Source organism: Acomys minous, assembly GCF_964271855.1.
Source record: "Acomys minous genome assembly, chromosome: 11".
Classification (NCBI taxonomy): Eukaryota; Metazoa; Chordata; class Mammalia; order Rodentia; family Muridae; genus Acomys; species Acomys minous.
Window position 1 is genome coordinate 78,319,429 of NC_140492.1, and position 13,827 is coordinate 78,333,255.

A 13,827-nucleotide genomic window follows, 5' to 3' on the forward strand; every position below is an offset into this window, starting at 1 on the left:
GAATATATTGTTTTCTTTATCTATGGTGATTGAAATTTTTTCTGGGTATAGTAGTCTGGGATGGCATCTGTGGTCTCTTAGGGTCTGCAAGATACCTTCCCAGGCCCCTCTGGCTTTTAAAATCTCTGTTGAGAAGTCTGGTGTAATTCTAATATGTCTGCCTTTATATTCTTACTCGGCCTTTATCCCTTGTGGCTTATACTATTCTTTCTTTCCTCTGTATATTTAATGTTTTAATTATTATTTGGTGGAAGGATTTTTATTTCTGATCCACTCTATTTGATGTTTTGTAGCCCTCTTGTACATTTATAGGCATATAACATTATACGAACTGAGAAGGTTGTGTTTAGAAATATATATGTATATGCAAGGATCAGCAATGAATGAAAAAGAGGCCATGAATTTGAAAGAGAAAGAAGTAGAATACGAGATGGTTTGAAGGGAGATAAGGGAAGTGAAAAATGATGTAATTAGAGTGTAATCTCAAAAACAAAAGAAGTAAGAAAAATTCAAAAAAAAAAAAAAAAAGACCACATTTTTTTGCTGTTAACATCCAATCCCAGAAAAGACTTCTTTGTATTAAGCTTCAAATTCCTGATATCTCACTCAACTAAACCTTCTTATATTCTTTTCTACCTTCCCCACTAGAATGTAAACAGGGTGCAAATAGGAGTTTCTGTTTGCCCACTGATGCCTCCCAACATCTAAAATAGCACATGACATATAGGACTCTTTTTTTAAAAGTGGATAACAAATCAGCAAATGAGGTGTCCTTTTACCAGCCTAAAGTTTTTTGCAAGGTGTACTGTGTCCTCTGTAACTTCTTCACCTTGTTCTAGGGCACTCCCTCTTACACTGTACATTTTGCTCACACATAGGTGATTTGAATTCTCCAAACTGTACACCTGTCCTGCCCTGTTTTCGCTGGTCTCTTTGCACAGGTCCTCTGTGTAGACTTGGTGTTGTTTTTTTTGTTGTCGTTGTTTGTTTGTTTGTTTGTTTAGTTGGTTGGTTTTTGTTTTTTTGCCCAGTTGTCTCCTTACCTAAAAAAATACATTGTCCTTCAGATACCGGTTTAAAAGTTTTAGATTTCAGGAAGTCTTACCTGATCCAATCCTAGCAGGCTTTGAGAACCCAGTCCTTTCCACTAAGGTATTACTTCCCCTTCTTCACAGTCACTGTTGCAAGGAAAATGTACGTGTCACTAGGAACACAAGATATCTGTGAAAGTGTACAGCAGGAGCTGGGCCTCAAGCAGGAGCTTCTTTAGGAATTAGCTTCGTGTTGGCCTAAGAGTGTTCAAGAAAAATAAGCAGGAAAGCGTTAAAGGAGAACCACAACCTTGTGAGAAAACTCGCACGTGTCTAAACGTAATGCTCAGTCACTGTAACAGAGGCATCATTCCAACCTTACAAGTAAAGGCAAGCACGGCAGCCTTGTGAAATACTACCAGTTGCCTACATAGTTAACACCTTCTCCCACGCAAACCACTGGTCAAACCTGTGTGCAGTTACTCCAGTCAGTTTCCATCCGTTTCCTTGGCTGTCATCTAAAATACTAGAAACAGGAGTGATGATGGCTCACTCAGTAATGCTTGCATTGCAAGCCAGAAGTACCTGTGTTTGGCTTCCCAGAATACACACAAATGTCAGTTGTGATAGTGAATGCTTGTAATTCAAGCACATGTTTTCTCCACAAAGAAATGATTAACGTTTGTGGAGCTGTATATGCTTAATCTGAGTTGAATGCTGGAAAGTGCATACATGTATTGAATATCACACGGCACTCTGGAAGCACATACAGACAGCACTGCATGTTCTTGCCCAAAGTTCACGTTCACTAATAGGCTCTTCATCAACCCAGAAGTCCTGTTCAATGGCAGGCTGCTACATATTGCATTGTTTTTGCTCAGTTGTGCATCCTAATTTATCATTACTTTGTACTATACTTTCCTGAGTATTGTTGTTAGGGTTCTAATAAGTTAAAAAGAGATAGGGCTTCAACATTAAAATGCGTTGTTGTTTTTTCCTGTTTTGATATGTAAATAAGTACAGGTATGAAACTGTGAAAGAAGTTTAATAAAAGTTATAAAAACTGAACTGTAAAAATTTTTACATATATAGTAATATCTAGTCAAAGTGCACTATCTACTTAACTAGAAAGCATTTGTTAGTGGTGTCCCTAGACAAATCTACAAGGAACAGAAAAAATGATTGAGGTAAAAATCTTTTGGATTCACTAAAATTTTAAAAAACCAAAAGCTTTTCAGTAATGTTAAAATACAATGCATACACCCATTAGTAGAAAAATAATGAGAAACTAAGTGTTAAAAGCTATTGATTCTATGGAAATTCTATTATGAATGTATGAATTTATTCATTTAATTATAAGAAAAACAGTTAACATTACACATTGTGAATAAGAAATGAGAACTATGCAAAGAGAATACAATTATTTTATCTCTAAAAATTCTTAAAATAAACTAGACAGCCCAAAGTCTCCTAATTCTAAATACTAAGTCCATCTAGAGGAGGAAACATTGAAAACAGAAATTTCAATTGAATTATCAAGCTTTATAATCTCCTAGATTAGAAAATAGTGAGTAGATTTGCCACCAGGGATCCTGACTTGGCTTTAGATGCCTTCCAGAAGCTGGCGGAATGCCAATCTGACAGAAGCCTAGCGGGTAGAAGGGTGGTTGCTGCATCAGCATCAGCCTCTGTTCACGCCTCGGCAATTACTTACTGATTGATCATTTCACTGGCTGGTTTTACAAATAGGATTACATCCACTGTAGCCGTCACTCAGCAATCTGACTTAGATGCTTCTCTTCCCAGAAGACTCAGAATCAGAATCTTTAATGAAATATGACCAGACACCGAGAAAGGACAGAAGAGGAAAGGTTCGCTCACTCCCAGAAAGCCCTGCATAGCCTTTTCTGTGTTACAGTCGATAGGAAGTTCTTCAGGGTCTCTGGGATAACTCTTCCTAACATGTACAAAACTTGAGTTCAGGATTTCTTCAGTGTCATTTAGCAGGTGTGGGACTCTAAGAAAAATTCATATGCACCTTCTAATGATAAGAAAACACAGTAGATTCATAATCAAGAAGTACATAGACCTAGCCCTCAGCACGAGGAGGCGTATGTGCCAGCATTTGGGGGCAGCAGTAATAGACATGCTGAGATCCACTCACTGGATTCAGCAATGAAAGTTATGGTGTCAAGAAACGATTACACTACATGTTTTTCTGGAGCAAAAGTCACAATGACACAGAATCATTAGCTTTGTGTAAGCATTACTTCCTGCTGCACGGCCTCTGAGCCTAATGCAGACTCCCCTAGATAAAGGTGTGAACTACACAGTACCACAGAATACACTCCTCATCTCCTACACTAAACAGAGAAGGAGCTGCCATTTGCAACTCAAAAAACAAACCAGACCAATATACCCAGGAATTATTTATTCTCTTTTAATTGACTCAGAAATATTTGAAAGGTACAGAAAGGCCATTTTCTTCTTAGGTCTGAAACTTTCCCACGTAAGCCAGGTCTGAGAGAAACAGCTATTTCTCTTTCTGTGAATGTCAGCCATACTTTGAACTACATACAACCACAGCTGGATATTACCATGCACTATCTGCTTTTGAGACCACCACTGAATAATTTAGGATGTTGTAGTCAACAGTCCCAATGGACTAAGAAACTTGGAAAATGCCTCTAATTGTGCCTATCAAAACCTTGCAAATCTGCATTTATGAACATGGGCACTACATGGCCCATGATCCTTGAAACACTAATCAAGCTGACACCATGAGACTGTGAATATTGCTCTTCAATTAAATAGATAAAATTGAATACCAAGCAAATATTTTTCTCTGAAGATAACAATTATATTTCACCATTAAATATAACTATTGCTGGGAAATTTTCACCTCTATGAAAAGATATTTAAATGGCATGCTTAAATAATGTCCTTTAATAATGTCTGGAAGGTAAGTGAGCTATTTGATGATGAATAAACTGACCTGAAGAACATACTCCTACAGGGATGGACAGATGCACTGTGCATTGAACCAAGGTCATTCTAGCTCATAATAGCTGAGTATAAAATATTCAGGTCACCATTTGCTATATATCACTGTTACTAGTGGTTAAATTACATACATTTATAATTATATTCATTAAATTAATAATAATTCTCAAAATATTAAAACAAAGCAACACCTGTACAAAGATCAATCAGTTCCTTTTATCTATCCTATGTTATTTATGGTTATCTAACATAAACATGCCATATTTATCCTATGCTTCTACAGGGGTATAGGTATTACATCTCAGTGGGGAAGATACTATGAAATGGTTGCTGCTGATTTTTGCTTCCCAAATAAGTATTCAGTGGCACCATAATGGACGTGTTTTCACCACAAATACTGACACAAGTTTCCAATCAAAGTTTTATTTATTGTTTTCTTAATGCATTGGGCTTACTAAAGCATTAAAATGTTAATAATTGACACTTAAGGTAAGGAAAAACTTATAATACAAATTAAGCTTAGAAGTCTACCTTGTGTGTGAGTATTACATTAAGAGAAACTAAGAAAAAGAAATATATATAGGCATATTCTAGCATCAAAACTATTATCTGATTAAACACAGAAATAATTTATATCATTGACAAATCATGAAGAGCTAACATATATTTTCATTTACTTTTATTTAATTTGTTAATATTAATAAAATATATTCACATTCTTGTCACCTTGGCTCTTTTATCATTTACCACAGAGACTATTGTAGAAGGAATGGTTTGATAAAAAATCAATGAAAAGCTGTCAGTAAAGCTCAATTGGCTCTAAGGAATATGCAATAAAGAATGTTATATAGTTTATTATTAATATTAATTTATCTTTTCTATGAGAAAACATATACTACACTTGTGTATCAACAGTTGAATGATTCCTTTACAAGCACGTTATTGCACAGTACTTTGGTTGAGAAAGAAGTTAAATCAGAACAACAACAACAACAACAACAACAACAATAATAAAAAAGTGATAGCAAGGAAGGAACATAAGAGTAGAAAACTTGGCAAATGAAAAATGCATGTAATTGATAAGTTCTTAATCCACTTCTACATGGACTTTTCTGGTTTAATCTTGTCTCCTCAAAAAGTGGCACGCAGTTCACGTGGGGCTCTGGGATTACATTCTACCTCCTTCTCTGTTCCCTCCATATATCCTTAATACCAACCCAAAGACACAAACTCTTGCAAGTAAGAGGACACATTGAGGATGGTTTTTTTTCTGAATGGCCAGATTTCAGTGCTGTAATCTTCACCCCTATTATCCACTTGCCATCTTGCTTGACCCATTTTTACAGTCCCACTAACGGTTCAGCCGCTTATAGACTACTCAAAATAGAAACATGCTAAACATAACAATTAAATTGTATCCTCATACATGAAGAGAGACATGTATCCATGCCCATCCCATCCTAGAATTCCTATTCATGTCCCATCCACTACAAGTCTGTCTATCATTGACCTTTGTTCTTTCTCTCTTGTCCCTTACCAGGCCAGGTCCTAGAAACATCCCAGAATCTTCTTCCTACAATTTTTAGCACTTTTGCCCAACTCACAGATTTAGGGGAAGGGGGGAGAGGGGAAGAGAGAGAGAGATGGTTAAGGTCTTTAATCCACTTGGACATAAGTTTTGTACAGGGTGATAAATATGGATCTATTTTCCTTTTATCTACCTGTAGCTCAAGTTAGACCAACACCATTTGCTGAAGATGCTATCTTTTTTCTATTGTATGGACTTGGTTTCTTTGTCAAAAATCAAGTGTGTGTGTATTTTCTTTCTGGGTCTTTGATTTGATTCCATTGATCAATCAGCCATGTTCTATGCCAGTAGTGTGCTATTTTTATTACTGTTGCTCTATAGCATAGCTTGAGATCTGGGGTGGAGATTTCTCCAGAAAATCTTTTATTGCAGAGGATTGTTTCACCTATTCTTCATTTTTTTGGTTTTCCATATAAAGTTGAGAATTTATCTTTCAAGGTCTGTAAAGAATTGTGTAGGTATTTTGATAGGGATTGCACTGAATCTGTAGATTGCTTTTAGTAAAATGGCAATTTTTACTATATTGATTCTCCCCATCCACGAGTTTGGGAGATCTTTTTGTCTTCTGATATCTTTTTCAATTTTTTTTTTACTTCAGATACTTGAAGATTTTTTTCATACAATTCTTTCAAAGTTACACCAAGATACTTTATATTATTTGTGGCTATTGTGAAGGGTGCAGTTTCCCTACTTTCTTTCTCAGGCCATTTGTCATTTGTATATAGGAGGGCTACTTACTTTTTTGAGTTGATTTTGTATCCAGCCACTTTGATGAAGGTGTTTATCAGCTGTAGAAGTTCCTTGGAAAAATTTCTATCATATCACCTGCAAATAGTGATAATTTGACTTCTTTTCAATTTGTATCCTCTTTATCTCCTTTAGTTAGTTGTCTTATTACTCTAGCTAGGACTAGAGTGTGGGAAGGACTGTAAACTTTGTCCCAGGTGAAAGCAATCTTGGTGGGCTTTGCCCCTTAGAAACACCACGGATACATTCTGATAGACTGAATGGAACCATCCTAGGTCTGAAATTCAGGAAGTGGACCGGGGGACTCCAACCGGGCTATTGTGTTTCTAATCAAACATCAATGGGGGCAGGGATCCTGACCCAGACCAGCCATTGCATGCTGGAGAGATACAGGCAGAGGAGAGAGGAGAAGCCTGCAGTTTTTGGAGCAGGATCTCAAGTGAATTTGGGGAAAGACCAGCTTACAGGCCAGACCAGCGTGCAGGCCAGAGACACCTGGGGATCCGTCCTGTGGAAAAGATACCAGAAGGTTTATTCTTGTTTCCCTTTAACTTTTTTCCCCTCTTGTATAGAATAGTTGGATTGTATAGTAAAGTCTAATAGTTGAGAAACGGAGCCAACAGATTTCTGGCCTGAGTTTGATGATTTCCAGCCATCTACTCTGCTTTAGTGTGTCAGCTTCTTTTTCCTCTAGAGCTTTCAGGTGTACTGTTAAGTTGCTAGTATGGGATCTCTCCAGTTTCTTTATAAAGGCACTTAGTGCTATGAACTTTCCTCTTAGCACTGCTTTCATTGTGTCCCATAAGTTTGGGTATGCTGTGCCCTCATTATCATTGAATTCTAGGAAGTTTTAAATTTCTTCTTTATTTCATTCCTTACCCCGAGGTCACTGAGAAGAGTTTGTAGGCTTTCTGTTGTTTTGTTGTTGTTGTTGACTTGTTGGCCTCCAGCTTTAATCCATGGTGGTCTGATAAAATACAAGGGATTATTTCTATCTTCTTGTATCTGCTGAGGTTTGCTTTGTGACCAAGGATATGGTCAATTTTGGAGAAGGTTCTGTGAGGTGCTGAGAGGAAGGTGAATTCTTTTGTGTTTGGGTGAAATGTTCTGTAGATATCAGGCCCATCTGATTCATGATATCTATTAGTTTCCTTGTTTCTCCATTTAGGTCCATTTGATTCATAACGTCTGTCATTTTCATTATTTCTCCATTTGGTTTCTGTCTTGAGGATCTGTCTATTGGGGAGATTGGGTTGTTGAAGTCTCCCTCTATTAATGTGTGGGGTTTGATTGTGATGCAAGCTTTATTAATGTTTCTTTTCCAATTGTAGGTGCTTCTGCATTTGGGGCATAGATGTTCAGAATTGAGATTTGCTCTTGGGATATTTTTCCTTTGATAAATATGAAGTGTACTTCACTATCTCTTTTGATTAATTTTGGTTGAAAGTCTGTTTGATTAGATACTACTATGGCTACTCCAGCTTGCTTCTTGCTTGCTTGGAATATCATTTGGCAGCACTTTATTCTCAGCTAATATCTATTTTTATTTTTGAGGTGTGTTTCTTGTATGCAGCAGAATGATGGGTCCTGTTTTTGCATCCATTTTGTTAGCCCATGTCTCTTTATTAGGGAGCTGAGGCCATTGATGTCGAGAGATATTAACGACAAGTGGTTATTGGTTCCTAGTTTTTTTTATATAATGGTGGTGGTGGTGTTTATTTTTGTGTGTGTGTGTGTGTGTGTGTGTGTGTGTGTGTGTGTGTGTGTGTATGTGTGTGTTTACTTGTTTTGGTTCTGCAGATGTGGGGTTATTTATTTTGTTTTCATGGGTGAAGTTAGGCTCCTTGGGAGTTTGCTTCTAGTATCTTCTGTAAGGCTAGATTTGTGGTTATGTATTGTTTAAACTTGGTTTTGCCATGTAATATCTTGTTTTCTCCATATATGGTGATTGAAAGTTTTTCTGATATAGTTGTCTGGGTTGGCATCTGTGGTCTATTAGTGTCTGCATGACATCATCCAGGTCCTTCTTGCTTTCATTTTTTTCTGTTGAGAAGTCAGGTGTAATGCTAATAGGTTTGCCTTTCTTTGGTCTGTACATTTAGTGTTGAAAATATTTTCTTGACCTTGGAGCTGGGAGTCTTCTTTTCTTTCCTTTTTCTATTCATATGATTCTTATGTTTGGTCTTTTCATACTGTCCCAGATTTCTTGGATGTTCTGTGTCAGGAGCTTTTTAGATTTAACACTTTCTTTGACTGTTGTATCTATTTCTTCAGTCATATCTTCTATACCTGAGATTCTTTTTTCTATCTCTTGTATTCTGTTGGTGATGCTTGTGTCTGTAGATCCTGTCTTCTTCCCTAGGTCTTCCCTTTCCAGGCTTGTCTTAGATTTTTGCTTTCTTCATTGCTTCTATCTCCATTTTTAGGTCTTGAATCCTTTTATTCATTTCCTTCTCCTGTTTGATTGTAATTTCCTGTCTTTCACTAATTTCTTTAAGCAATTAGCTCAATTCTTTCATCTCTTTCTTTGGTTATTCCTGTTCTCGTTTGAGAGATTTATTTTCCTTCTTTAAGTCCTATATCATTTTCATAACCTCATATTTGAAATCTATCTCTTGTGTGTTGGATGTGATAGTATCTCCAGTGCTTGTTTTCGTGGTGGGATTGTTGGTTTCTGGTGGTATCAAATGGTCTGGGAATTGTTGCTTGTATTCTTACACTGATCTCTTCCCGTTGTGATGTCTCTGGTGCTAGCTGGTTTGGTAGTCTCCGATGGTCAGTTTGGGTGTAGGTATAGACAATGGGCTTCAGTCCTGTCCCCTACTCACTTCTGATAAGATCAGTCTCTGTTGACTCCCTGTTTATGACCCAGGGAGGTCAGGCACCTCTATGGAGGTCACCATCTCTGTTGGCTCCCTGATTATGAACCAAGTAACCCATTTTACAGTTACAATAATGACATTAAAATAATTCCATCATGCCTGTTACAAATGATGAAATATTGATATTAAATAATTTGACCAGTTACACAGATTTTAAGAGACAGAGCTGGAACTCAAATACAAAAGGTTACCTTCAAATATTTACAGAAACAAAAAACAAATAATAAAATCTGGTGACACCATGCACTCTTTGTCTTTGTGAGTCTGGGTTACCTCACTCAGTATGTTTTCCAGTTCCATCTATTTAGCTGAAATTTTCATTCTTTTTTTCATACCCAAGTTTACTTGGAGTACGTGCATAATCCTGGAAGCTAGCAAAAGACCATTGGTAGGAGGTGGAGAGGTAAAGATCTTAAAGGACGAAGACTAGTAGAATACAGGTGTTATTATGGGAAGTGACAGTAACTGGAAGGGAAGTTGAAATGGGAGAGGGATCAGAGGGCAGGATGGAGTATGGGTAGGGAAGGGAAAATTAACATTAGAAATATTTGTAAAATATGTATGGGAACTTTCTATTTGGGAACCTCATATACATAGGAAGCTTAGTTGGATTTAGGCTACACTGGAGATTATCCTCATCCCAGGAGCCATAGGTTGTCAAATAAAAGGTCAGTGACAAGTATGTGATACCTTCCGGAGTTATTAGTCCAGGATGTCCTTGTAGAACCCCTCCCCACTGTCTAAACAATAGAAGGTAATGCTGTTGTTCTTGGCTGCGTACAATAACTTGGTGGTAAGACCCTACTACTGAAAACAGCACACACATTGGTCACAAGCAAGGAAAAATCAGGTTGGTATGGCCAGGAATCTCCTTTCTTGCTGTCTAGCTTTGATATTACAAGATGATGTTATATAAGCTGTTGGAAGAGAAAAAAAATCACCACTAGTATTTCCTAGTTGTAAATTTTGTAAGCTACAAGAATTACTGGAATGTCAAAATATGCTCATAGGTTCAATAGCGGCACGGATGTTATGAGAGTAACCAGGTACTTTCTGATTGGATTTAAGCCTTTCTCCACAGGAGGAAACATATTCCTAGTACTGTAAATCTATCTGGTCAAGAAACTATGATTGGAAGCTCATATGCCACTCTATTTTTTTCTAAATGGACATAATATCAACCTGCCCTCTAAATTCGTATCTCTATAACTATAAATGAGTGCAGCGTTCAGACCACATCAGAAAAAAAATTTTTTTTGCAATCAACAATAGTTAAACCAAAAGTTCATAACTGACAACAGTACCAATTTGTTGATATCAACTTTTTAAAGATATGATATTCTTATTGATTCTTTTTATATTTTATTACAAGCATACAATGTATTTTGAATGTATGCATAAGTATCTGTGGAGCGTTCAGTCACAATAGGATGTCTATATCTTACGTCTGTCCAAAAGGTCATTTCAGAAGAGGTGGAAGAGATACAAGGAGCAGAAGTTTGGGGAGACTTGAGTACAATAGTGTCTTCTGGATACAACAAGATGGCTGCTTTCATGAACTCACAGTTGCTGTGGTTGCCTGCACAGGATCAAGCCTGTAGATGTTCTGGCATGAACTAGGCAAGAGCTTACGAGCCCCTACTACTAGCTGAGGAGCTATAGACAATTGATGTCTTCTGGGAGAAGGAGAGTCAGTTTTCTTTAAGGATGTGGCCTGTGATGAGCTGGCTATGCTCTAGTGAATACCCTACACCCATGAGCCATATGGGTAGCACAATTGGACTTAGCGAGTTATGGAAAAAGAGTACACAAAGCTGAGATGAACTAAAGAGGTAGCTGCTGATCTGGCAAGAGTTAGGGGAGGTGCATATGTTCAAAATACATTGTGTGTATGCCTGTAATAAAATATATGAAGAATCAATAAAATAATATATCTTTTAAAAAGTTGACCTCAACATAAGCGCACACAATAACACTGCTGCTGGAATTTTATCTGAAGGTCACAATAGTCTTATGGGGTAGTTAGAGGATGCCTAAAAGAGAAGAAGAAAGTAAGGATTCAGAAAGTTAAGTAAGTTATCTAAGATTATACTGCAAATAAGAAAAAAAAATCTTAATACTGGATCCGAAATGATATGACCCCAATTTTAATGTTAAGGATATTCCTAGGATACCTGTTTGGACTTTGAACACAGTGATAAGAGAGAATTACTGACAGTAATGCTTCTTTATATTTCCAACAGTGCCATTCAGCCAGGAAATCAATTAAATGTCAAAACGTACGCACAATAGAGTTTTATTCACCTACAAAGAAAAATAAAATTCAAAGTAAAGTAGATAGAACTGGTGATACTAAGTTAAGATAATCCAAGCTCAGAAAGGAAAATACTGAATGTTCCCAGCTTCTAGATGTTAAATATGTATGTTTAAGTCGTAGGAAGTGTGGGTTGAAGCCAGGAAACTATAAAGGGGATCATAAAGTAGAGAGGGAGGGAGCGAGGGAGGGAGGGAAAGAGGGAGGGGGAGAGAGGGAGAAATAGAGAGTGCATGGGAGATACAACAGAACTTGGCATATGAAAGGACTAGAGGAAAGCACTGTGGGGAAAAAGGAGTAGAGAAGTAGGGACAGAGAGATGAAGAGGACTAAAATTACATCTGAGAAATTACACCTGAACCCAGTATAAGCATTTCTTTTGTCACTATTTCCGCAACACTGTATTTACATAGCGTGGTGGTTTGAATAGGAATGGCCTCCACTGGACTCATGAGTTTGAATAGGTGGCCCATAGGGAGGTGGCACTGTTAGGAGATGTGGCTTTGGCATCTCATATGCTCAAGTTACACCAAGTGTGACACACAGCCTCCTTCTGCTGACTGCAGATAAAGATATACAACGCTCAGCTCCTCTTCCAGCACCATGTCCGCCTGCATGCCGCCATGTTTCCACCATGATGATAATGGACTAAACCTCTGAAACCAGCCCCTACTAAATGTTTCCTTCAATGTTGCCATGGTCATGGTGCCCCTTACATCAATAGAAACCCTAGCTAAGACACATAGCCTTTATGACATATTATAAAATAATTAATAGTAAATAAAACATATTAACAATAGTATTTCATGAATCTGTCCAGAAGTATTTGTAGTTTCTCTTTGCATGTCTGTACGTGTGTGTGTGTGTGTGTGTGTGTGTGTGTGTGTGTGTGTGTGTGTGTGTTGTATTTTGTTTCATTGTTTTGTTATGTTTCAGATTTTTTTCCTAATGTGTATAAGTGCTTTGCCTACATGTCTCTCTCTGTGTAACATTTGTATGCAGTGCCCATAGAGATCAAAAGAGAGTGTCAGATTCCCTAGGACTATACTAAAAGATGGCTGTGAGTCACCATGTGGGTGCTGGGAAATGAACCTGGGTCCTGTGGAAGAACAGATAATGCTCTTAATCACTGCACCATGTCCCCAGCCACTTGTTTTGATTTTTGATTAGTGACTTTTGTTTTCTGGTTGTTTGAGGGGTTTGTTGTATGTTTGTTTGGGGTGTTCTGTGTTTTGTTTGTTTTTGCAGTGCTTGTGGTTCAATCTATAGCCTCATGAATACTAGGCAAGTACACTACCTCTGAACTATAGCTGAAGACTATGTTTTACAGAATTATTAAAATATCAGAATATGAAGATATTTGATTTCAGTTTTGTAAGGATAATTCCTTTTTGTTTTGATTATAATGGCAAAAGATTAGTCTGAGCATCCATCAATATTTAAACAGAAAATGAAGACTGTCAACACAATGAATCTTGACTCTTTTCAATAATCAACAAATCCAGTAAGAATTAGGTTAAAAGATAAAAAACAGATTAAAAGAGCAAGGAGGTAAACTCTTAAAATCATGAAAGAAACATCTCTAACTAGGAATAATTAACAGAATAAAATATTGAATACAGATATGCCACAAATAAGATAACCTAGATCAAATGGGCAGATTTTTAGAAAAACACAAACCTCCAATGCTAACTTAAAAACAAACAGAGAGAGAGAGAGAGAGAGAGAGAGAGAGAGAGAGAGAGAGAGACAGACAGACAGAGAGACAGAGAGAAAGAGAGAGAATCAATCCAAATAAACCCATAAAATGGCAAGATATTCAATTTAATATCTACCCTCAAAGGTAAGCTTTGGTCTGGGTGGCTTCACTGTTAAATTCTATTTAAAACTATAAAAATAATTACTGTAAAACTTTACTAACACTTCCCCCAAAAAATAGAGAGGAAAGAAAATTAACTAATTCATTGTGAGGTTGTTATAATTAATAGTAAAGTCAGATAAAAACATAATTAGGACTGAAGACTATATGACAGTATTCCTTGCACACACACACACACACACACACACACACACACACACACACACACAGATTCTCAGCATGGAGCATCAAGCATCATAAAGCAATGTATTTAGCAGGACTTTGCACCTTTATCAGCTGTCCTAAGAACAAGTTCATCTAGCTTATCAAAGTCCAACAATGAAACCTGTTGCAAGGGCATGTTCATCTAATCCCAAGAATGGCAAGAGAGACAAGCAGATTGT

General features: G+C 37.1%; 1 long non-coding RNA gene across 2 annotated transcripts in view; it reads right to left on the minus strand.

The window, feature by feature from the left end:
- Nucleotides 1-1,169: 1,169 nt before the first annotated feature.
- LOC311609258 overlaps nucleotides 1,170-13,827 on the minus strand; it is a 35,288-nt gene continuing 22,630 nt past the window's right edge. For both annotated transcript variants that reach the window (XR_014783331.1, XR_014783332.1), the window contains one exon: nucleotides 1,170-1,289. This is a non-coding gene — a long non-coding RNA (uncharacterized lncRNA). The remainder of the gene's footprint in view (nucleotides 1,290-13,827) is intronic.